Genomic DNA, 26,294 nt, shown 5'->3' on the forward strand with positions numbered 1-26,294 from the left:
AGGGAGATGGAAAATAACACAGATGTTCCCAATGGTACTGAAGTGTTTTCGTTACAAACGCACACGCACACACACTCACGCACGTACGCACACACGCACGCACACGTATGCGCGTACACTCGCACATACGCATACAAGCGCCAGCAAGCAAGCACGCGCCTGTGTTCACGCGCGCGTGTCTGTGTTTGTGTCTTGCAACGGCCGCGGCGACGGAAGGAAGCTCTTCTGGGGCCAGTGTCGCGCGGATCGTGGCCGGCTCTGCCAGCGAACGCCAGTCGGGCGCGACGCGGTCGACCTTCCCCGACTTTTCGCCGGCGTTGTCGTGTCGCTGCCTGACAGACTGCGCACATGACATCATTCTCACACGGCCACTGCCTGACGTGCGGACAGAAATAGCGCGGCGTGTTTGTGTGCTTCACAGAACGCTTAGCACAGGCTTTCTGGGTCCATGTGCTGCTGGTCGGTGTGAGATAGACTCGCAGAGGCAGAATGACACGGAGCCATAACCTAAATGAAAAAAACGGAAACATCTATCACCGCCGTATTCGTGATTGCAGGCGCCGTCAAACTTAACCCGAACACGCGTTAGGCGCCTTAAGCGCCGGAGGTTGCTAGGTTTTCTGGATGGGCTGCCCCTTGAGCGTGCTTATCTTTATCTACCTTCTATCAAGAGCCTTTGATGTTTGCTGCTTACATCCCGGATTTGTTATAGTACTTACTCTGCATATGTGTCCTCATTTTTGAGGCTAGGTCTGACGGCAGCTGTACATGGTGTAAGGCCGTGCATACCAGACACTTTGTTTCAAGTGGCTGCCGTCGCGATCAACGTCGCGAACATACTGTGATGGCTGATAGGTCCTCGAAGATCGTTATAAGCGGTCTATAGCCATGCGACAAGTTGAAGGATATTTGCTTATTGACCGACGTAATTTTCCTGAAAGAACAGGAGCGTTCCGCAAGTGCACGGGTATCGCAACTCGCGAGGTTATTTGCAATATTAGTTTCACCGAGACAACTTTAATTTCTGCAGCAGAAAGGCCAATTGAACGGCTACAGCACCACCACTCCTCGCATGACTTCACCCAGGTGACTTAGTCCAGCGTTCGATGAAAACGGGTGGTGCACGAGTATCTTGTTTAAGACTGAAAGCAACAAACGTTTAATTTACGTGCTTGTGTCGTCCAATCTTAGGCGACGCGGGTGCTCGTTTTATTTTGATCATTTCTTAGCCGTGGTAGGAAAAGAGCAAGCGCAGATGTTCTTCCACCGAAATTGTTTTTCCGCATTTCTTGCAATGTTTTGCATTAATTCTTCCTGACTTTTTTGCGTGCGTTACCTGGCGGCGCATGGCGCGCCAGGGTCTCGAAGATCCTGGAACCGCTCGGCGACGTCGCTTCTGCGAGTGCGGCGCACGCGGAACCTCCTTCGTCATCGCTGCCCGTGTACGGAGTCGGAGGCCGATCCGCGCGGTGCTATTCCGGGACGGGACGCTGTCGAAACTGCTCGCAGGGCGGGCACGCGCCGCCCCCAGAGCACAACGGCACAGCTGCTGCACTGCTCGCCAGGGACGACAACCACCCGGGGGACAGCAGCAGCAGACTGTTGCGCACTCGGTCCCGCGTGTAAGGGTTGCCGAAGCACGCCAGAAAGGCGCCACATTCTGACAGTTAAGCAGTTGCCTGTTGAGAGTATGCCCCGATATATGTTCATATTCTTTCTGACTATTCATTGGATTTTAATATCGTTAGTCAAAAGGAAGAACTACCTAGCTCTACATCTTGAATTGATCGACGCATACTCGTGTACGTCACAGGCCATGCGTATGTTCTGTCACGCACGATGTGTATGCTTTGGGAACATTGTGTCATGTTTTTTTTTTTTTTTTAGTATGTATAGCGCGGATTAGTTCTTTTGTAGGCAATTGTGAAAAAATTGTAAAGATATTTGTTTGTTTTTTGGTCTTCTTATCTTTATATTGTTTTCTTGTGCAGCTGTTTGGTATTACCTACGACGTTGGGATAGCGGGCTCTTGAATAATAAAGTTTGCCATTTTATCGCAGTTAATAACCGGCAACCAATGACTACCTCTGCACCTTTATATTTGATAAAAACTGTCCTGGCCACAGTATTGCCGTAGTTGCACTCACTTTCAAAAACACAGTTTCTGTGGTGCACTTACTTTAATTGCTTGTTTAAGTCTATGGTACAGCATGGGAGGTACATTTTTCTTCCAAATACTTTTTATTGCATACGTGTGTCGTACATACTGCCGGTAGTTCCGCTATTCGCAGAGAACATGCGCAGTTTCCAAACGACAACGTTCACCGATGCCGGCCAAGAGGGTTAAAAATAATTTCTCAACTAAAATATTAGGCAGTGCGCAGAGTAGACAAGACTGACCTTACACGAGAGCCAAGCACCCAGTCAAACTAGGCTGCTAAGTTACTCTTTTGAAAAGAATGTAAAGCTTTCCTCTACCGTCGTATACGGTGCAGTTCCCCCCCCCCATCCCACTCCCATGTGTAGGGTAGCAAACCGGTTAAGCTAAACTGGTTAACCTCCCTGCCTTTCCTTCTCCACTTTTTCCTTCCTTAAAGTATCGGTATAGAGAACATTAAGTTAAGCTTAGAAGGGTTGATTGTTATTCTGGAATTGAATGCAAGCACGTCTTTAGAGCACGAAGGGAATTGCTTGGTGGAGCGGAAAATACATGAAAACATGGAAGGCGGCTAGCGACACCATTCCTAATTTCCCGCATCCTGTGCACCTTGCGTTAGCTGTTAAATTATTAAGCAAATAATTAGTTCATTATTAATAACGCGTTTCGGGCCCCAGTCTTCTTCGCTTTTTTTCTTTCTTATTTCCTTTTTTAGCGCGGTCTCGTGATTGGTTACACTGTAACCATGGCTACCTTTACAGAGGTGAACCTGTGCACATTTCGAGGGAACAGCCGTACGCTATATGTCGTTATGTTCCCCCATGCACATCAAAAGTAGCATCGACCGGGGTCAAATTTGCAGTAACCCTCTCACTTACACGCCGCAACCCCCCCTTCCGTGACACCCGCCGTCTCCCGTTAACTCATAGTAATAACCAACAAAGGAATGGAATCGTGCAAATGCAATCCCTCACTCTGTATAGCTGCTCTTTAATATTATAATTCCTTTCATGCCGCCCAACGCTCACGGCCGACCGATAGTATGGAGTGAGTAGCTCTACGGCCATCGACGAAGTGCGAGAAGGAAAACGATGCGGAATATCATAGTCTGGACCAAATTTAACTCCTCTCTGCTAAAACCCCAAGTCAGGGTGGCAAATATATATATATATATATATATATATATATATATATATATATATATATATATATATATATATATATATATATATATATATTGCATTATCTCGGCCATGCTATCAGCACCACATGAGATTACGCAAGGAATAACGCGACTGCGAAGCACAAAACGCAAGTGCGTAACGCACGAGTTGTAACACGCGCATAGAAAAGCGTAATAACAGTAATAGAGACACGAGTGACGCCACCCGAAGAGGCATCGCGAGGTCGAGCGCCGCCGAGCGCGGTGTCCTTCGCTGCTTGTGACTGTGTGGCCCGTACACCGTGTAGACGTGCGTCCGCCTGCCGCGGGGTCCGGTACAGAAGCCGGCGCGGCAGGCACGCTGGCTCGCGGTGTCTATTTCGAGAGCCCGCGGGGTTCCCGGCGCGCTTCGTCACCGCGGCCACCGTGCGCCCACCTCAGCAAGCGCCGACGCCGCCGTGGGACAGCTGACGCTGCCCGCCGAGTTGCGCGCAGCAATGCCACGGCCGAGGTGGGCTCGGTGCGTGTGTGTGCGCCGAGAGCGCGAGGCGCAGCCGTCGTCTGAAATGAATGAATGAATGAATCATTCTGAATATACCTACTGGAAAACCGGATGGCCATTGCGGGCTAGTTGTAGCTTGATGCGAGATGACACTGCCTTAAATTGAGTGAGAGAGAACTTTTCTTTAGCGAGTCCTGGAGAGCTTTGCCTAACGGCCTGTCTAGAGCATGCTACTCCAGACAGACGTAACTAGATTAAACGATGTGCAAAGTGCGCGTCACAGATCGACGTTCTACATACACGGATCAGAGAAAACGCCGCAATACGCAACAAACCGATAAACAAAACACTGAGTCTATGAAATAGCAAACCGGTATATCGTGGCTGGGCGTTGATTTAAAATATTGAGCCGGCTTTTAATTACCAGTGTCCAATCGCTGTACTGATCTGACTGAAAAACATCTAAAGATAAATTAAACACAGTGCATATTGCAGTACACAACTTTTTGGAATAGAGTGTTGGAGTGTAGTTTAGCAACTTTTGTGCAATTGCTCCTTTCTTTGTAACGAAAGAAAATAAATTTGATTTGATTTGATTTGAATTTAAATTCATGCTGGTTGTGATTTAACATAAGCCACTATATCTTCTGGTTATTCTACTACTCTAAGTAGGCGCTGGTTGCGGGTAGCAATGAATTAGCTGAAGAAAAAAGAAAAGTGGAAACGCCACGAAGAGAGTTAAATGTCTGCAACCTACGGAGTGTCCATGAAGGCCTCACAGTTGCTTAAACACAGAAATTGTAGGGTGGTAAACGTGTCGGGTTCATGTTTTCGCTCGTTTCGTTCATGTGTATACCATCATTTAATCAAAAAGGTTACCCGTCATTGAAGCAATAATTAATCAGTGGAAGAATAGATCAATCGTCTACCTCCAACAGCTTAAAACATATTCTTTTTTTCGGTATTTGCCTTAACTGTAGGTTCACGGTGCCAGTGGTCACACAGCGAACTGAAATCAGAAAGCATCTCAGGCGTAATTAATTGAATATACTACAGGCATCGCTTACGCATCATTCCAGGACCTTGGTCCGTATGCCGCTCAGCATAGGAGGATCAGGCACACCGTTGTTGTCTTTGAGAGTTGGGAATAATCAAATACGGTTTCTATTTGTCTTTTTCCGTTCACATTTGAAGCCACCCTGTATAAATTAGGCGTCCTTGCCTGCTGGCGTTTGAAGTGAAGCGTACAGAGTGGTCCACTACTGAAGGGAACACTCTATAACGTGTGCCTCTCTCTCTCTCTCTCTCTCTCTCTCTCTCTCTCTCTCTCTCTCTCTCTCTCTCTCTCTTTGTTTGTTTGTGCTCTTGCTGCAAGATCTGGCTAAAGATATGTATGTGAATGAACTACAGAGGTGCGTAGAAAGGTGCTAGGGCCACCAACCACAAGTCAGTTGTTTCAAAGCCGGACGATTGCACACGTGTCGGCAGTAGAGATTCGCACGTGCTCTACACCCATGCCCTCGTTTTTTGTTAACCGCAGACACACAGCACACGAAAAGGCAGAGGAAGAAATACTACACAAAGAAGTACGTGTCTTTCAGTTCCTAGCTTTGCAGTTCCTCGTCCTTGGGACTCGCGCTGACGTAGCGAGCGCGATCGGTTCAAGCCGTCGTCACCTGGCATCCGCCGAAGGTCCAAGAACGTGCGTTTACATGTGTCTTCAAGCACGCTGCACGCTACTATTCGGGGTCGTTCACGCTTGCGATGGCAGCGTGCCCGCATTCAGAGCCTCGGAGAACGAGCCGTGGCGAGTTGGCGGCCGATGCCAGAGCCGTGAAGCATCCGGCCGAGAATGTGCGTGCTCTCGTCAGCGCGCGTAGGGGGTGGGCGCTTCTTCGAGGTCCGGGTGGAAGGTATAGTACGAGCGGTGCAGGGAGCCGCCGGTACTGTTGTGCAAGGAACGGAGGAAGTTTAGTCGCACGGCCTCCGAGACCGTGCGACTCGCGGTGCACGCGCCACCCCATCTCGGAGGTCATGGTAGCCACGAGAGACTCGTCGTCGTTGTCGCCGCCGCCGCTGGCGCTTGCCCGGCTGTCACTCGAAGAACGGGCCACGTGCCGAGCCGTTGTTTCTCTGAACGCCGGGAATAGCATGTTTTGCAAATCGCGTTCGCCCTTTGTTGCATGGCTCGCTTTCTTTCTTTCTTCCTTTCTTTCTTTCTTTGATTTTGCGTGCGACGAAAGCGTTCTCATTCCGCGGAGGTGAAGAAAGGTAGCAAAATGTTGTGTGATAGCTGTTTGTCTCTATATGTACTTTATCTCTTTCTTTTTTAATCGCAGAGTTGGCATTGCGTTCCCCAGGCGCTTGTTTTATGCATCGCCGATAGCCGTAACCACAGGGAGAGGATAAAGCGCTTACCCGCTTGATCGACCTAGTAGGATTGGGGAGCGTATTGTTCAAATAAACGAGACCCCGAGAGAAGACCGAGCGAGCAAGCTGAGCTCCTAGGGATGCGCCGGAAAGGAGCTTGCGCGACCCACTGGCGGGCAAAGCACCGACGCATCCGAGGGTTGTTTCTTGTTCCTTGAAGAAAAGACAGCACTATGACGTCTCGATGACGTGGGGTGACGCTAAATGCCGTTGTATGGCGTGCTTTGCCCCTGAAGAGCTAGAAAAACTCGAATCTGTTAATGTGCTTAATGCTTAATATAGGTTTCAGACTGGTGTGATCATATTTATTTTTATCGGGATGGCGATACATTGCAAATATTGTCAGTGAAGTGCTAGCGTAAGCCACCTAAAAGAAAATCATAGTAACGATTAATATGAAAGACTGACACGTGACTTCGCATTTATCAAGATAACCAGGACGTGCACGCAGTGCTTAATGAGCGCAGCAGAACTTTATCTTGTTGCAGGTTATCTCCGTTCATTTAGCTGAGGGGGGGGGGGGGGGCTGCGCTGTTGACGCAATCCGGTGACCTTGCAGAGTGAATTAATCGACGGCGTTCTATTTTTGCCGAGCCTGTGGAATACTTAACCGGCGAATACCACAATAAATTGCCATCTGCGGTCAGCTTTCTCCGGTGCAAAAGCCGGCTGCAGCAGGTACGGTCTTCGGCGTAATACCTATTGAATCCGAGAAGAGAGAGAAAGAAGAAAGGGGAAAGGCAGGGAGGCTAACTACAGGGGAAGATCCGGTTTGCTACCCTACGCTGGGGAGAGAGTGGAGGGGGAGGTAAAGGGAGAGAGAAAGAGGGGAGCACATATACACATTCACAGTCGGTCACTGTCACCGCATACTATCAGCGCACAGCACATTAGCAATTGTAGCGCTTTCAACAACAGTTCAGGCTACAGCCGCTTGTCCAAGTGTGTTGCCCTCAACTGCGACAGCGCCCTCGTCGACCTCAGTTGCGAGGGCTTGTGATGACGCTTTCACCAAACATCTTCAAGTGAAAAAAATAATTTTGTATTGAGCTCGACAAGGATCTCAACGATGTGCTGGATCTTCAAGCTCCCCCCCCCCTACTCTCTCCCCAATAGCAGGGTAGTAAACTAAATGTCGTGACCTGGTTAGCCTCTCTGCCTTTCCCTTCATCTCTCTCTCTCTCTCTCTCTCTCTCTCTCTCTCTCTCTCTCTCTCTCTCTCTTTCGCGCTCATATTGCGCTGCGAAGTTAAACTTTGTGTATACGAAAACACTGTCATCGCCATAGAATGGCTGGGAGAAACGTGAGTTCAATTGTTATACGAGATGAAATACTCAATAAAGGATGGCGCGATAGAACAGGGACGGGATAGAAAACAGGAACGAGCGCAGACTGTAGTTTTAACAGTGGTTGCTACTTTTTCTAGTGTGAGCTCGTTCGTGTTTTCTATCCCGTCCCCGTCCTTTTGGGTCACCCTTTCTTGAGTATAGAATACAAACACGCTCAGCATTCAGTATTTCTAAATCAAATGCTCCTTGTCTTCACGCCTATAGCATCACCCTTTAAGCTCTTATTTCAGTTCACAAGCAGGTAGAAAAATAGACCAGCAAAACAAGAAATACAAGGCCACGCGAGTGCCCTCTCATACGCGTAACGTAAAGCCGTACCCGTATATGATCGTTTCGCGAAAGCGCCCCCCATACCACGAACTTCCTCTCTCTTTGTCCCTCGTTCTCGTTTTTCGCGTTGCCGCTGTTTTACGAGCTTTCTTCAAAAACAAAGGAGTCGCGCCAACCGGTTCTCCAAAAGAGAAGAGGAAGGAAGACGGCTGTCTGCCGACTCTCCGTCGATTCCGCACGTCCTCTTTCCTTCGACGCTTTGTATGAGGGGGAGGGCGCACACGCGACAAACGCGGGCTGCACCCTGACGCGAACTGCGTTCGCCCCGCTTTATTTCGCGCCCCTGTCACGGGACGACGACGACGACGACGGGCGGCCGTGACTCAGTGCGGCGCCGGCATCGACGGCCCCTGTAGCAACGTTGACTCGTGGGAACGAAAACAAAGGCAGGGCCCAAGCGCAAGTTCTGGAGAAGCGGACGCTCTGCGGCACTCTTCTCGCGAAACACGGTGGCAACGTTCTCGCATCCGTTACACTGCGAGCGCGTACCGAGGGAAGCGAAAAGGTAGATCAAGGCCCCGGCTGTTATGGAGTTCGTTTTGTTCATCGCTGAGCGGGCGAAGAGGATGTGCGCATTTGCGAGCGGCAGCTTCTTTTTAAACTGCGTTGCTCGAAGTTACGTGATAGCGGAAAATACATATCAAAGCACGACGCCTCTCAAGTGAACTTTATTTTCCTTCGTCAGTGAAGGAAGGAGCACGGATCAACCGCATAAAAATGAACTGCCGAGTACAGCAGATTTACCGCAGTGCAGGAGTATTGTTAAATATGCGAACGAAAACGTAAGCCTCATTTTCGCGCTTTAATTGGTGCTGCCGGCGTGTGGACTTGTGACAAACTTCAGTGGTCCGGAAAGGCTGTCAGAATCATGAACCGCGCATTATTGCCGCTAGCAGTTTGCGCACTCCTGTGACGGCGCTCTTGCGGAGCTCAAATCTATACTAACCAAAACGTGCGAAGGCGTGGCAATAGAATACAGTCTGGCCGGTCTTACAAGTCTACATCGCAATTCAGCATCACCGTCGTGAAACCGAAAGCACTATGACGCTGTCGACTTTGCATTTGCGTGTGGTCAGACCTCGGCACATGGACATATTTGCTAGCCGTTGCGCGTATGTGGCACAATGTTACAAAATTATGGGGTTTTACGTGCCAAAACCACTTTCTGATTATGAGGCACGCCGTAGTGGAGGACTCCGGAAATTTCGACCACCTTCGGTTCTTTAACGTGCACCTAAATCTAAGTACACGGGTGTTTTCGCATTTCGCCCCCATCGATATGCGGCCGCCGTGGCCGGGATTCGATCCCGTGACCTTGTGCTCAGCAGCCTAACACCATAGCCTGGCACAATGTTGAGGCGACAAAACAGTGACGGTGAGACTGACCCCTATCATGTCACAATGCGGTACCAATAACGAAGTCGGAGCGGCGCGCGCACGCGCACGCACGCACGCACGCACGCACACAAACACACACACACACACACACACACACACACACACACACACACACACACACACACACACACACACACACACACACACACACACACACACACACACACACACACACACACACACACACACACACACACACACACACACACACACACACGCACGCACGCAATATGATTGGTACGCGATATTCGTGTACTAATAAACCAAGCCGCAGGTCATGCACGTATACACGGCACAGCGGCAACCTCGGTAGCCTCAAATGCCCTGAAAGGATTCGGTGTCCGCCCACCGCGGCTGGCCGGATTCGCGAGCGGATCTCTCTCGGCGTTCCACTTCGCGTCGACGGCTTGACGGCCGTCCGTCCGTCTCCGCTGTCCAGCGACCGACGACGGCAGCTGGCCCACATCGGAACATGTCGCGAATCGAGGCCACCCTTGCCGCCTCGTCCTTCGCCCTCTTGTCAACGTTACTCGCTTCACCTGCCAAGCTGTAGACGTCGACTCTCTTTAATTTGTATACTCCAACGCAACAACGGGTTCTTCTTTGAAGGGTCAGTTATCTGAAACTTCACCGAACGGGATCATAGAATAGACGTCATGCATGAGAAGCATTTATTCGTGGGTTTGTCGACTTCGCTGTTTAGCTGCAGAGGGCTTCACACATTGAATCATTTTCGAGAGCAAGGACACTTTTCTTTTTTTTTTCAGACATTTGCACTCTCGATATCCGTTAATGAAACATCACTTATTTCAGTCGTCCTCTTAAATCAACCGCGCCAAACAGTCTCTGGGGCCACCCATACTTTTAATGCTTACATGTATTGCGATTTCGGAGAGAGAGAAACGAAGAGGGAAAGGTAGGGCTATTTCGGAAAACTTCGACAAACGTTGCGTGTGATCGCCTGTTTGAATGAACGAAAGTCGACGCTATGGCTTCAAAGAAATATGAGACCGCCAGTGCCGAACACACGGACCTCGTCTTTTCTGTCGTCTCCCGTTTTCTGGATAATGATTAATTGACGGAGTTCGACGCTCTCCAAAGCACACAGTTTGCCTACATGAGGGAGGCAGTGGTTCGTTTCTATGAAAAAAAAATTGTAGAAGGAATTTGTTGATAGGCCAGTTGCTCGATCGTTCTTTGAAGACCGATTGTTTGCAGCGCGAATAAAGATGACACGAAGGCGCATGAACGGGGACACATATGGGCACTGACCAACCATGTTGGAAGCCGGCGCCGGTGTGTGTGTTTTTTTGCCGCCGTGTTCTGCCTGTTCTCGCTGCAAACGCTCGCTGTTCAAAGAACGATTCTGAGTTCCTCAACGTGCACCGAAGTCTCGGCGCACGATGTTGCGTTTGCCTTGCGATCTGCACGTTGGAATGCGGGCGCTGTGGCGGCGGGATTCTAACCCGCGACTTCGTGTTCCGCATGAGAACTCTACAGATCGCGAGCCGCGTGCTGGGCTTTCCCGCCTGGTTCACCTAGGGGAAAGAAGAGGTCGTGCCGGATAGTAAATGTGAAGCTTTATTTAGCGCTATAGGAGGCATAATGTAAGCGATCAGGTTGCTTGCTTGCTCTATTCTTGCTGTCGCAGGATTTTTTATGAAGGCAGTTCGTGTTTCACCCGCGTCTGTAGCGCGATAGCATTACGCGCGCCTTCCCCCCCGCGTAATAAAGATGAGCTCTAATTGCACTCGTGGACGCTGCCATTCGACCACACTATAATCGACCCAGAGCAGTTTAACTTAGCCTCTCTTGTACAATTGTGGCATTGTGATTTGAAAGCCCTGTCGTGCAGCTGTCATTTATGAGCCTGATATGAGCGCGCAAGAAAAAAAAATATCTGCTGGGGTTTGAAAGTTTATAGAAAGTTTGAAGAGAGATATAGAGAGAGAACAAAGATGAAAATTGACTGCTTGGCAAGCACTGATGTGTGCACTTATGTCGTAACTGTAATTACGGCTTTCAAGGAACACGGCTGCTCCTGGAACTACCGCTTCCTTCCTTGAATGACCTCATGGTTCTCAGATGCTAGCTTGTATCTCATACGTTTCTCATTTGCAGCAGGATGTCACGCTTGTTGTCAGCCAGGCTTCTCCAGCACCCAATAAATATTGCCACTATCTCTCTCATGTGTTTCTGCATCGTCTCGCATCTGTAGGTCACCAGGCTGCTTAAAGGCGTTAGCAAACTAACCTTTCGATAATGTTATGTCACACGCGTCATGCGAGCCTTGCTGTTGGCACACATTGCGGTTCAGCAAGGTAACAGATCAGGAGGACTGCTGACGCCAAGTGCGAGCACCATGCCATAGCGTTCTAAACCTACACGTGGTCTGTGGGGTAGGCTGGAGTGAGACGCTTCGGATTAGTATACACGACATATGGTTCTGTGACGGCAACCAATGTCATTGCAGGCTACAGTATTTGCACACCGCCCCAAACTGGTTAACGTCAGAGGGCGCGACAGGGACACACTCGACCTCGGGCTCGAAAGCGAAGTCGCATGGCCTCTGAGCTGCCAGCAACCGACGTTTAATCAAGGCATAACTTCGCAGGAAAATGGAGGCGCTTGAAGAACTCAACGGTGGTGGAACAAGACATGTCTCTGGTGCCAAGGTTGCAACAAGGCGACTTGTCTTCGTCCGGGCAGCAACTCGGAGTTGCATTACCATCTCGCGGCACTCACTTCACGCAGAGCATTGTGCACTGTACGATTCAATAAAGTTATGTGCAGTCGTGAGCAATGTTAGAAGGAGACAGCGAATTACTTTTCAATCGATAATTGGTCCTGTTGTGTGGATTCGAATCTGACATTTCAATTCGCTGAGGAGATAAATTGGTGGTCTAGTTGCTCGGCCATTATATAGGCTGTGCACTTGTAGAAACACGCACGAACACTGAAAAATAGAATCGCAAGCGTTGTTCATGTCTATCTATTTCATCTTTTTAAAAATTTCATCTTACCGAGCACATTTATGCGCGGATGTTTGTTGAGCCACTACGGCCTATTGAAGGGAATTTGAGTGTTCGCTTTCATATTTCTCGAAGGGGTGCGTCATCGAGCAACGTAACTAACAGTTTGAACCGGTTTAAGAAACTGCGTTAGTGCTATGAGAACCGCCTTCTCCAAGCGGCAGCGTTTATTTTGGAGCGGTTTCCCCGGAGTTAACACATGCCCTCCATTGCGGCCGGACGGGGAGGGGAGCGTTTGTGGTAGAACCAAAACATCGTGATTCACAGCTGACTCACGATCTTGAGGGACCGGGCACTTCAAAAGGCTTCACTTGGAAAAGAAGGACATGCAAGAAAGAGACGATCTCAGTCAGCTGACCGTTCCGTCTATAGCCCGCCCGTTGGATACACTCGCTTTTCGTAAAACCGTGCAGCGCTGTTAAAACCACATTTTTCGTCATCCAATCAGTGGTTGAGTTGCCTTGCACACGTTGCGATTGGGGGTCGGGGTCGTCGTTACCGCGGTCGCCGATAACAACAGCTAAGGCGTTGAACAGCCGTGAACAGAGCCTGGGGCCGTATTCTTTTCGTCTTTTGTTATTGGCTTATGCTCGCGGATCCACCGCCGGGCCGCTGTTCTTATCACTGGGCTTCACCCCTTGGCGCTAGTCCTAACGAGAATAGAAGATTAGATAATCAAATCGAACACTGAATAATATGATTCCTGTATTCAGAAAACTTATCTATCGTGGTGTGCCGTTGGCCAATAGATATATAGCCGGGATCACCAGGATGAATGACTCGCTATCACGCCAATCAGTATCCTGAGTAGTGGGCTTGCAAGCGCTGAATAAGAGACTTAGATGGGCTAGTTGGTTTCTGGCTTGATGGAACGTGGTTATAACGGCGCGTTTTGAGGACGGGACACAGAAAGAATGCACCGAGGACAGTCACCGATGCACGATGTCCTCATCCGTGCATTCTTTCTGTATCCCGTCCTCAAAACGCGCCGTTATAACCGTGTTCCATCATTACGAGCGCTGACCGGCGGAAAAAAAAAAAAGAAAGAAAACGCTCTTATGCGTAAGATTATTTCTTTTTGTGTGTGTGTGAATAGCGGACGCAGTTGCTACGTTCGTGAAGCTTGAACTGGGCTCCCAATTGGATTTTCAATGCTCCAGCTTTCCCAACGTTGAACGGTTTTACTGCCACACGTCGCACAGTGTCCCTTTTAACTCACCTGCACTTGTTGGTTAGGCCCTCGAGTGCACTTGGCAGGCGCTCCCAATTTCCACACCATCGGCGAGAAATTGCGTAAGCGGGCTTTTTCAAATTTAGCACCTTCGCGAGTCGCCAGCGCGAGCACGAGAAGGTGCGAGGCTATAACGAGATCTGCCAAGCGCCGGCCGGAACAAAAAGAGAGCAGCGAGTGGCTGCATCATGCCCGCGCCGCGAGAACGGAGGCCCAAAGAAAGCTATGCGTGGACGTCGTCCCGCAAATAGCGGATGAGCGCGTCGGTACTAGTCGAGAATTCCAGAAATGGAGGTGGCGCATGCGCCTAAGTATACACTGCTCCAGATCTCGAGGACTGCAGGGAGACATCGCCGGAAGGAGGGCGTTTTGGAGAGGCGTTTAATAAGGCTTGCTGCTGGGCTAGTTGGTTCATCATGGTGTATATGGCATAATTAAAATAGCGCAGGAAACGCGGCGGTGCGTGTGTTGTTCTGTCTTGTCCGTGTGCTTCCTTGCGCTTTTTCGATTTTTTTTTCTGTAAGAGGAGGGATCTTGATCACTCCTTTAAGAAAGAGGAGTGATAAGAGAAATACGGGGAGATTGTAACCAGGACTGCGCCTGATTGGGTGCCCTGCATTGGGGGCAGGGAAGGAGTGACAGCCATTGTTGGTGGTGGTGGGGGTGTATTGTCAGTGGTTGTGGAGAACGATTGATTGAACGAACTTGATTTTAGAAAAGTCATTACAGCACGCGTAGCTTTCTAGATTGATGATGGACGAGGCCAAGGGCCCAGAATCTTCGCATCTGTAAAGGGTCGACCGTCCAGTTGGCTGAGCACGGTCCGACGAGGCTGACGTTGTACGTCAAAGTGGGTGCAGTGGCAGAGGAGGCGCTCCTCTGTTTTCCTCAAGGTCACTGTGTTGGCGTGTTGAGGACTCATCTATTCCAGCGAGGAACGAGTACGCGTTTGCGAATCCTACACGCAGTCGTAGGCGGAACAGCAGTGCAGTGTCGATCACACCAGGAGAGGTTTGATGATAATGGCAGCTGCTGTGACGGATAAAAGCGTGTGCTATAACGAAGGATGGAATACTCGCAAGTCTTCCAAAGAGCCAGCGTGCTGTCGTGAGCAATTCGTTAAAGTTCCCAGGCTGCGTCTGTTCTTGGAAGCGGTACGAGCATAGTCTGTGTGTTATCGTAGTTTGATCTCACAACGTTTACTGATCGAAAAGAACGCGCTGCGGTGGCTCACTGCGTGGCATTGTACTGCTGACCACGATTGAGGCTGCAGGTTCGATTCCCAGCCGTGGTCGCGCCGCATTTCGATCGGGGTGGAACGCAGAAAGGTTGATGCGCGCTGCCTTGGGCGAAACTGTACGAAACCCACGTGATATCATAAATCCGGAGTCTCCTACATGTATGTACGACGCCTCACGCGTAGAACTTCGGCGCTGCATTGTTTGGGACGTCAAGCTCGTCAGTTACTAAAAAAGAATCTTTAGTTTCTTCCCAACTATCTGTCCTCCGGGGAAGGGAAAAATGGACCGATTATTGATGATCGTGACGGTGTAGTAAGGGGAAAAAATAGCCGTCTAAACGATGAAATGCTAGAGAGCGTGTTTATTGGACTAATGAATTCCTTACTCGCAAGCTCGCCTTCTTTTTCTTTTTTTGACGACGGCTTACATCTCGATCATCTGTTGGATTAAGATATATTGATGAAATAAAGATAAAGAAATCGATAAAGTAATATTAAGAGAAAAGCCGCTTGTTTTTTTTGTGCTGAGACGTGCAGGTGGTTTAGTCAATACGGACTGCAGCAGCGAATATCCACGTAGCAACCTTGAAGTCGCGTTATTCATTTAGACATGCATGGTTTCACTAGTTATAGGATCGTTCATTGCCTCGAGATAACGTTTTTCTGCGCCTGCCGTGGTAGCGCAGTGTGGCATTGTGCTGCTGAGCTAGAGGTCGCGGGTTCACACCCGGTCGCATATTCTGATGGGGGCGGCGTGCAAAAGACGCTCGCATGCCGTGCATTGCGCGCAAGCGAAACAACTGCAGGAGGTCAAAACTAACCCGCAATTTCCCGCTACGGTGTGCCTCATAATCAGAGCATGGTTCTGGCACGTAAAAACACCAGAATTTAAAATTTTTATCTTTTGGTCATCTGCATTCTGTTCTGCGTTTCGTAAATATATGAGGTGTGCGCTTGCATCATATTAAGACATTTTGTTGTCTTTGTGAACGACCACGAAGCGGCTGCTAACATTGAAGAGTTATGGCCAGGTTTTGATCACGGGTTATCTACAGCGCTTATGTCGAGATCGAAGCACGAGCCGACACTGTCCGTGGCACTTAGTGGGCGGATCGGGGTTTGCGAAGCGAGAAAAAGCGCGCAACACTCGTGCTTTTGGGGCGTGTGTAGTCCGCCCGCTATCGCGCCAGCACCTTCGGAAAAAAATTTTTTGCCTGTGGGATAACAATGTATCCAATGCCTTCCACATGGATTCATAACCAAGGCACGTGCGTCATTGGCATTACACGCGTGTGCTCCACTTAGCGCAGAATGCTCTAGATTATAAAACCAGCTATGTAGGTTTTCGGGCATGAATAAACATTAATGTTTCCTGTATATTTGCGCAAAGCGTCTTTTCTCGAGTTGTTAACACGCCGCAATGCCGAAAAATTCAGACTTATTGTGCGAAATTTCACGCACGGCTTCCACGTGTTCAAATTTAAGCATTGCAAATTAGTGGCGCACTACCGTGGGCTGGCCAATCATTATTATCTCATTTGCAATGAAAGCCGCTACTGAATAGTCGTGCAGCTGCATGAGTCGCGGCCACGATAATTTGTGGTTGCTGTCAGCGGCGGCTAAAGCTTCAAACCTACGTGCAAAAATTAGCGTGCGCGATAAGTTACGGTCGGACATTCTTGCAAGGCGAACCCGAAGACACTTCGGTGCAATATATCGCGCTTATCACCAATACAGAATGAAATTATATGTTCCGGCAATCTGTACACTGAGTTTGGCCGCAATGTGATGCTCGTGAGGAAACCTTCACATTGCACGCGTGCAAAGCAGTATTCGACCTGCCTGTTGTGCAGTACTGGTCAACTTGTTCGGCAAAGCGCGTGCACGTGCAGAGTACCAGGCATTTGCACGCCTCAGAGGTAACCGGGCCGGGCAAGCCCCGCATCGAAAGCGGGAGCATCCAGGAACGCCGCGCTCTGAAACGCAGCCGGGCCCAGCCACCGCACGCCGCGGCAAGCGCGTAGTTTCCGCTCGCCAAATAAAAATATGAAGGTGAATAAATAAGTAAGAGAGAGAGAGAGAGGACCGGCGCGCATCGGATCAGATTCGACACGAGCCACCGCGTCGGTGGCTGTCAGTCCGCCGTCGATACGAGCTGAAGAAGATTCGTGCCGCCATCTCATGGAGAAGTAGAAAACGCGAGGCATCGTGACGCGAAAGAAAAAGAACAAACAAAGAAAAAAAAAGAACACGCGCAAGAAAAACGAAATGTAAAATATTGACAGCGTAGGTCGGCCACTATTTTTCTAAGTCGGCCAAGGCGGTCTCTTTTATTTTTTTTCCTCGTGGCTGCGGTATATAGGCAGCAAGCACACCCGCGTTCCCGCGATTGACGCAATATTTCGATGAACCTTAATAACACCGTCAAGGACGAAAGACAATCTGCTTTTCTTTTTTCTGCAGCTTGCACAATGCGAAAACTTTGGCACGCAAGTGTATGCCCGTAACATGCAATCCGGGATGAATCAAGACACAAAATTACTTTCGTATACTAACGCAAACAGTCCGTGCGCGCGTATGTCCTCTCTCTCTCTCTCTCTCTCTCTCTCTCTCTCTCTCTCTATATATATATATATATATATATATATATATATATATATATATATATATATATATATATATATATATATATATATATGTGTGTGTGTGTGTGTGTGTGTGTGTGTGTGTGTGTGTGTGTGTGTGTGTGCGTGTGTGTGATTTCAAGAAGAACGTTGCAGAGGGACCGTAAATTGTAATCATTCTTTTCATTTTCCCTTCATTTTCATTTGCGGGGAGAACAGGTCGACGCGGTGGATGAGCGAGGTTGTGGAAAACGAGAAATTACAGAGAGCTGCATCACCAGTCGCCCCGGGGCATAGGGCACTTTTCAGGCCCAAATTTCGAGTCTTACCGCGTGAATGGCGGGATCAGCATACATAAGCGATTCCATAATACCTTCATGGCCTCTCTTGCTATCGCATAACCGGAAGAACGGGCGTGAGCACTTGAGCACGTTCGTGTGTTTGCTTATTCAGGTGCATTTCTTCGACCGAAGGACAGTTAGCGTGGTGTTCTTGCATATATGATGCGTGTTGAGCAACGGACATTCCGCGTATCACGCGGTCAAAGCTGTGCATTGACCCGAGGCAATGGGAAAAGGGAACCGTAGCAAAAGCGCCAATGAAACGATCACCGGTACCGTGTGATGGCCTTCTGCTGGCGTGGAAGAGAACGCCCACTTGCGTCAGCGCCGCCGCGAGGACACCTGTCACGGGGGTGCCTCCCCCCCCCCTTTTTTTCTTTTTGTCTTTTCTCTGTCTTTGGCTCTGTGATACCGCGTCGAGAATCAAAGACCCTTAGCGGAGGAAATGACCTTGTGTGCCAATCTACGGTGCCCGCCCCCGGTCAAAGCGCTCATAAAATAGAAGCTGATTTATTGTGTTTGTCAGTGGGGGCCCGGTGACATCTAATTCGATGTGTTGAACCTTATATCGCGCCGTTGTGGAGGTCAGTGAACTTGGATTAGCTAAGCTGTGAAACTTAAAGAGTCCGGCCCCAATGCATGGAAAAGGCAGAGCTTAGCTATATCCCGAACTACCGATATCTACTGCACGTTTCATAAGACGTTTGCGCTTTGTCACATTGCAGAATTATCTAGTTTTCGTCCAACATTATGTAAAACCCCATATAGGAGGCGTTTGATGCGTTGTAAATAAATAAATAAATAACGAAAGAAAGGCGCGCTGTGTCGGCGACAAAGTAAAAAGAAAACGGTTATTTGGACCACGCCTTAAGTAGCTGTAATAATGAGTGGATGAATTATTCAGTTGAAATACGTCCAGCCCCCAATCGCCTGCCGCCGGTATCGATACGAGCGTACGAGCTAAATCAAAACAAATCAAATCAAAATATTTATTCCAACATTACAAGGCAAATGCAATGTTGAGGATGACGGGTAAAAAGCCTTCTTGAGGCTTGACCGGCCTTGCATCCTATACACTTGGCAGAGCAGTGGTTACAAAGCACAAAAAATGGTCAAAAGGAGCTAGTGCACAAGGCAATGCAACGTTTCCATATCAGCTTTAAGAGATAAGCGATATCGAAGATGTATCGAAAAATTATTTCGGGAAGAATATGTTACATTTTATATTGTAACACCTAAGCGTAGAAAAGCCATAAATTCTGGAGGTTTCATTTTTTGCAATATCAATGCCTATTTCTTTAAGAGAATTTAACTCCGAAGGAAGCTGCGGACGTGTGAAGTTATTACGTCACGGCCAACGACCTTTCGCTCCTGGCTTCGCTGCCAGAGTTCGATCGCGAAGGCCGCTGCCCGCGCGGACTGCCGGTTGCGGCGCTCCGTTTCCGCTCGTCTCGGGCGCCCTGCCTGCTTGCAAGGGTTGCGCGTTAAATACCGGAGTCGATACGGATCGTCAATGAAGCAGCGCAGCTGTCGGAGAGAGAGAGAGAGCCGTCGGAAATCCCCGAATGAACGAAAGAAACGGATTTGTTGTCGATGTACCAAAGGGCCAGTGGCCCCTGCGCGGCGCTTCTGATACTTCTCTTGTGTATTTCGTTTCGCAAGCTAATGATCGAACCTACTGTATAGATGAGGGTATAGTTGCGTTCCGTATTTTGCACCATTACTTTTGCTGCATGAGTGCGACGTCGTTTGTAACACCGTGAAAGCAAAATAATCTTTTATTTTCATTCTGGCTCGTCTTGTCGGCAAATGAAAGGAGACACTGTTTTCTCATTCTTTATTGGTGTCGCCTTATTGCAGTCCTGCATGACAAAAGAAATATAGTGCGAGAGTGCAAAACACATGCTCATATTATAGGACGCTCGACACAGCGGAACTTCGGTCCGGTGAAAAGGAAAATGAAAAGAAAATCGGCAGCAAGCCACACTCCTGTAACGCGTGAAGGGGAAAGCCTGCTGCACACGTGATAATGCAGGGAGTTATCCGGTCGCAGGGGTCTGACTTCTTGCAAGACATAACGAGCTGCAGTGTGAAGTAAACGTATTGCGCTGTAGGTCGATCTCCTCGGCAACACATGTGAGCACCAAATGCACTATATATAGGTTCCTTAGCCGTTATTTTTCGTTATCGCGTTATTTCCGTCTTTTCTCTTTCTTTCTTTCTTTCTTTCTTTCTTTCTTTCTTTCTTTCTTTCTTTCTTTCTTTCTTTCTTTCTTTTTTTCTTTCTTTCTTTCTTTCTTTCTTCTTTTTATTGTTTGTTTGTTTCTTTCTTTCTTTCTTTCTTTCTTTCGTTTAAGCCAATTGCATTTTTGCTTGCTTACGGGTGTATGAGCCATTCCTGATGTTGATGTTTTCTTTCTTTCTTCCCTTCGTTCTTTTATTCTTTGTGTGTTTTTTCATTCATATTCAGCAACTGCATCTTTGCTTGCTTCGGGAATAGAAGCGTTCCCAGATTTTGATTTTTTTTTTGAGGGGGGGGGGGTAGTATGAGCCATTCCTGCTGATGATATTGTTTTACTACGTCTATATTTTTGTACCACTGGACCCGACGTCGCTTTCTTGGGGTACGAGCTAATGCAACGAGCTACTTAAGGTCTTTATCTTAACAATTAACGCTAGTCTGTGTGCTTGCGCGTTCACTGCACTGTTGAACGAAAGATACCCACCTTGCTTATTTATTCCTGTGCAAAAATATATTCTCAATAAACTGGTCCTGCGCAAGATTAGACGTTCATCGTAGTACAGCTGCTTTGCTCATTTGCTATACAAATTCATGGAAACAAAACAATGTTGTACAACATAAGAACTTGGCGCAAGGATGTGAAATGAACTGGGAACAATGGGCAATGTGGAATAAACTGATAACCTACAGAAAGACGCTGATTCTACACAGAGTGCCTAATTTCTTTCGATAATTTGAGATTGGTTAGACTGAACTTCCGTTTTTGTTCGACAGAGTTCCAATTTCCAACGTCTGCAGATGCACCCACCACTGCTGATAAACCTTCGTTTAATTCGTCCGATTATCTTACCTAACTCGAGGTCTCCCGCTGTGAAATGCGGAGCCGATGACGACTCTGTAGCATAACGTGACTTCTTAGGCCGCTTGAAGGTGTCCGGTCTTGCTCCTCGAATAAATGTAAGCAACATTCCTCTCTTGCCGGCCCTTGAATCCAACGCAAACCATCAGCCGGCCCTAGCTGGGCAGCCTCCGGCGTCATCGAATGAATGGCTTGCAGCACAAAATCGGCTCGTGGAGGGTGCGTTTACGAAGGGCTTTCCCGACCTCTGCTGTGCGAACCCGGCCATCAACAATGGCTGAATTCCGCGGGGGGTGAAAGGATTGTCCCGACCTTTTTGCTACGACAGATCATTCGGAATGAAAGCAATGGCTGAAGGTCGAAGGACTACTCTGAGACGCCTTCCTTGGCCCATCCATTTGGGACGGAACACGGAACGCCCTCGGTTCGCAGGGCTGCGTGGGGGCGAAGGGGCTATCCCCATCTCTTTGCTATGCGCTACCATTACGAGAGGCATCAGACGTCGCTTGTGACGCAAGGGGTCAGCCTGCTGCTCCGCGATGCCTTCCTGGGCACGAACACCTGGAATGGAATTTGGAAACGGTGACGCCGAGTCTGGAAGGGATATCCCGACCTCCACACTGCTGGTGCACCCGGCCATTTGCCGCAGCCAAGGACGGCCAAGGTCGAAAAGGCTCTTCCGATTTGTTTTTCCCGTACTCGGCCATTTGAGCTGGAATCCAGAGTATTCGATGCAGGGGTGAAGGGACTACCCCAACGGTGTTTTCTCAAACGCTGTGGCTAGTTCCCACAGACAGGACGGCGCCGGGTCGTCTGCGGTCCAGACTTCACGTCGGCGCGCGAGTGCGGCGACAATGCCGCAGGTTGCCGTGTTTTGAACGGCGGCTAATTGTCCGATCGTGGTCGTGGTTCCCGGGTTCCACGAAATGCTCCGGTGGCGTGTCGCAGATGGATATCGCCACCGCCTTCGGAAAAGGTGAACACCCGAACGATTACCCTGTAGGCGCTCACCGGTCGATGCGGTAGCGTGCGGTCGAACCCACGTTTCTGCCATATACAGACGGGATGGCGTATACAGACGGGATGGCGTGCTGCGGACAGATAAAAGCTGCCATCCTGCTCTTTTTATTTCGGTGCAAGACGATTCGCCGCAGTAAGACTCGCTTTATTTCCTCCGACGTTCGCCACCCTATGTGAACGCCGTGGTGAAGTCTGTGCGATGCTATTACTGTAAGCGAGAGTTTGTTGTTGCTGTTGATGCTGCCTCGGGCTGGTGTCTGTACCTTACATCTGCATGCGATAATCAACTCAGCGTGAGCATCTGTGTGCCGGTAGTTGAAACAGTCACGCCAAGGTCGATGGGAGGCATTTGTAGTTGTCTACGCATTTAGCCGTAGCTTTAACAGCGTGTTCGTGTGGGCTGGTTGGTAGATCTCGTAAACAACAGTTTTAAGCAGCACATCACACAGAACGCAGAAAAATAACCGCAGGAGACAGCGCTCTGTCCAGTGGTTCTATTGCTGTGTCCTCTGTCGCGCTTTTTAAAGCTGTTGTTTACAACCAAAACACGGCTTAGTTTTCTGGGATAGCGCATAAAACGCTAAAGGAAAATCCATTGCAGGAAGAGAGAGACAAAAACATTTATTTATTGCGATGGTTTGTCTGCGTCACCTTCCTATGCACATCCAGCAGTCATGAAGGTTCCTGTTGGAAATGAGAAAATGTCGCTGAAAAAATGAATTAGTCTATCCTGATTGAAGCACTTGTCCAAGGATTTGCTCTCGTGTGCTGAGTGCCACTGACGAGTGGCAGTCGTTCCATCATTCTACGCGAATGCTGCCCTGTTGAATGGCACCGGCTTCCCAAAAACGTTTCTCTCTCTTTCTTTTTTTCAATAGGGGCATGATTGGCAGAAACGCCATTTCTTTTAATAAAAGGCCCGAAATGATGCGAGGCAGGGGCCTACCTTCTGTGAGGTGCCTATAATGTGAGGCAGAGAGAGCTTCGCAGTGAAATAAAGGCTAGGTTAAACCTTCAGATTTTATAAGACTATGAATTCTCGGCGCCGCGCGAGCCAAGGCTGGAAAGATTCAGGTCTATGGCATCAGGCAATGACGAAGCAAAAGAAGAATCGGACATGTGCATTAATTTTAAAAGGAGAGAAGGCCGTTCTGCGACGATAAAGGCTCAGAACCCACGTTGTCGATATTTTGCGGTGTGTAGCGGTCCTCTCTCTGATTTCGTTACTGTTGGTGTATCTTCTGAGGCGTTCGATGTTCAATTTGCGAGGTTGTGGGAACCGACGAGGCTTGGCAAATGCACAGTCTAGGAAAACATTAAAATGTGTAGCTCGGATATTCGCTTGTTTCTGTGCCATCTCGCCGACTAGAACACAGCGAACCGGCATATGGGACGGTATTGAACGACAAAATGATACAAGTAGCGCACCCGTGTTTTGCGTATTAAAATAATAAATGACGACATGAGACCTGCACGTATACTGTCAGCTGATACGTATATCTCTAAAGCACACGGACCTGTGATCGTAATATGGCATGATATTCAGCGGCTTCTTCGGTTTTCCAAAATATGGTCTCCCCGATTCTTAGGCAGCTGGGTATGTGCCAGTGGGTATGTGCCTATTCTTCGCCAATCTTTAAAGTTAAATGCGTTTGTTTGTGTTTCGCGTACTTGCCTGTGTTTCGCACCTCTCACCGCCATTTGCCTCTCGACAAGCATCGCGTATCGCCCGAGTCCTCGTCAAATCCATGTGTCAATTGCTCACATTGTGCATTATCCTGATTTGGTGCACGAGTTTACGGTTACATAGGATGATAATCACCACCACCGTACGCACTGAATTTAGTCGTAAAACATTTAATGAACCACTTGACAATGATGGCATTTTTTTCTTTTTTTTTTTTTTTTGCGTGACGCATTTCTTTTTCTGCTTCTCTCTCCCTTCATTTTTTTTAAAATTCGTTATTCTTTTTAAGGCGTGCGATATCGCACGCCGCATTGAATCGCGTGTGCATCGACTGTTTTAACACAAGCTGAGGCACTCGTCGCCTGTATAACCGCGGGGAGCCGACGAGCCTCCTGCCGGCTGCACGTCGCAACAAACAAGGTAGGGGCGCACACACGGTGTCCCAATGAGGCGCGGTCAGCGACACGCGTTCGTTGTCGTCAAGATCAAAATGGAAGTGGGCCCGCACACAGGCGCGACACGGGCCAGCTGCCCGCGGCTGCATCGATCCGCTTAGCGTGAACGATATCGTTCTGTGGCGGCTGTTGTGGGGGGAGCCGGGGCGGGGATCGTGCTTTTTCTGAGAAGCGGACCGAGATGAACGAACTTGCATCGCGCAATGCGATCACGCCTTCCTCTGCTTTTTGTGACGGTCCGGTCGTCTTGGGTACGTACGGGAGGGAACGTGCATATTTGCATACGCAGAACGAGAACATTGAAACGGGAACGGGGGCCGTCGAGCTTTGGTGTAGCGGCCGGCTGCTGTCGACCATCCTTAATTGGCATCGAAAAAATATCGTATGGACACTTGTGGCTGTCACCCCGTGGACGAGGGGTCGTGTAGTTCTTGTTATGCCGAGTGCTTTGCTCTTTTGATCCGGTTTATTGCATGCAACCTATACGGGTAACCACGCGGTTTCTTGTGGACGGCTGGTTCATTGCACCGGACGGCTGGTTCATTGCGAGTATTAGTCGCCTGTGTTCTTTGTGGTAGTTACTGGGTTCTTTAGCATAGACGATCGTAGAGTCTAATTTATTGTGCGTAAATCTCCTACCGCCTATCAGTAGAGCTGGCCATCGTTTGTCGCAGAAGTCGGCCTGCGGAAAAGATATATAACTAAGACATCGGAGTCACATTGGTAGAACATTTACGTACTACGCTGATATTTTTTTTTTTTGCGTTTAAAGGTTACTTGTGATGAACGATAATGACATGTCTCACCGTGCAGTGCCTAGTCAAGCAAAAACACATGCCTTTGCGCCATCGCAAGATAAAACTAAAATTCTGCGCTGATATAGCGGCAAATGCTACAGGTATGCGTTAGCATTACGTCGCACCTGTTTGAGGACCCGGATTCATGATTTAAGACGCTTTTGCCACATTGCGAAGCGTTGTTCAGGAGCTCATCCGACATGAGGTCATAGCAGGGTGAGCTAAGATATGCACACAAAGGAAGAGATACCCGGGGACAAGCGCTAAGTTGCAACTATCGGCTTTTGTTTATTGGCCGGATAAACAGGGCGTCCCAACTATCATGCACCAAGTTTTAGAAATATGCAAATTCCGCTTAGCTGAACAGAACCGAGGTAATGTTGTTTGCCGTCGCATGGAGATAGATTACTTTTTTGCAGCCCGCCTACTTAGATAATTGGTCTTAATTAATTACTCAACTTCTTAATTATTATAATTTGATGAAAATGTGAATGAGAAAATTATAGAGCAACATGAAAAGCCCCAATAACAGCTTCTTTTGTTCAATGCGCGCTAATAAAAGTATTTTTCCGAGCCTGAAAGAAGTCCGCGAATACACGCAATTGCCTCGAGCGGCCAGTCGCGCGGCAGTTTTGCGTGTATTCGCGGACAAAACCTAGTGCTTGTCCCCATCTGTCTCTTTCTTTGTTTATGTTTTAGTTCGCTCTGCTATTAATTCATGGTGAAAACCAACTGGTCCTTTCGTTCACCTTAATAACTCACTATACACACGTCCTGCGTCTTCCAGGAGTGAAGTGCAACTGAAGTTCGTGCGGAGCAGACCACCCCTAGTTGCACTACATATACCTCTACCACGTGACCCGCTTCCCACACTTCACACACATACATAGTCCCCCCTCCCCTTTTTTGACGCTCCTAATGCTAAAGCATTAAAAGCATGCGATTCGATTCACGAGCAACATAGGTAGAGCAGCTACGCATTGTTTATAGTTTATGTTGTGGAGACGTCAGCGACATATCTGGCGTCAACATGCCTAAATTATTAATAACCATTCTTTGAATAAAGGATCGATAAATAATTATACATACTTCGTGCTTCGAAAGACGTGTTTGTGTATGGTCATTGTGTATAGGGTAATAGTGCGATGCGTAACATGATGGGAGCACACTTTAACATTTCTTTCATCGTGATCACTTATATTGGAAGGTTATCAGACAGCGTGTAGATTGCCTGTGTAATGTTGCTTTATAAACACGCACACGCACACGCACGCACACCTCCAAGATGTTGCATACACTGCTCGCCTGCGACCAACATTGGGGTGCAGCGTGACTCCGTGCCGTTTGCTGCTATGTACATGCGAGCCTACCTACACGGGAAGGCTTAACGTCGTGAACCACCCTGATCGGGGCAACTGGATCCGCCTTAACTATACC

Source organism: Dermacentor variabilis, chromosome 6, assembly GCF_050947875.1.
Source record: "Dermacentor variabilis isolate Ectoservices chromosome 6, ASM5094787v1, whole genome shotgun sequence".
In the NCBI taxonomy this organism is placed as follows: Eukaryota; Metazoa; Arthropoda; class Arachnida; order Ixodida; family Ixodidae; genus Dermacentor; species Dermacentor variabilis.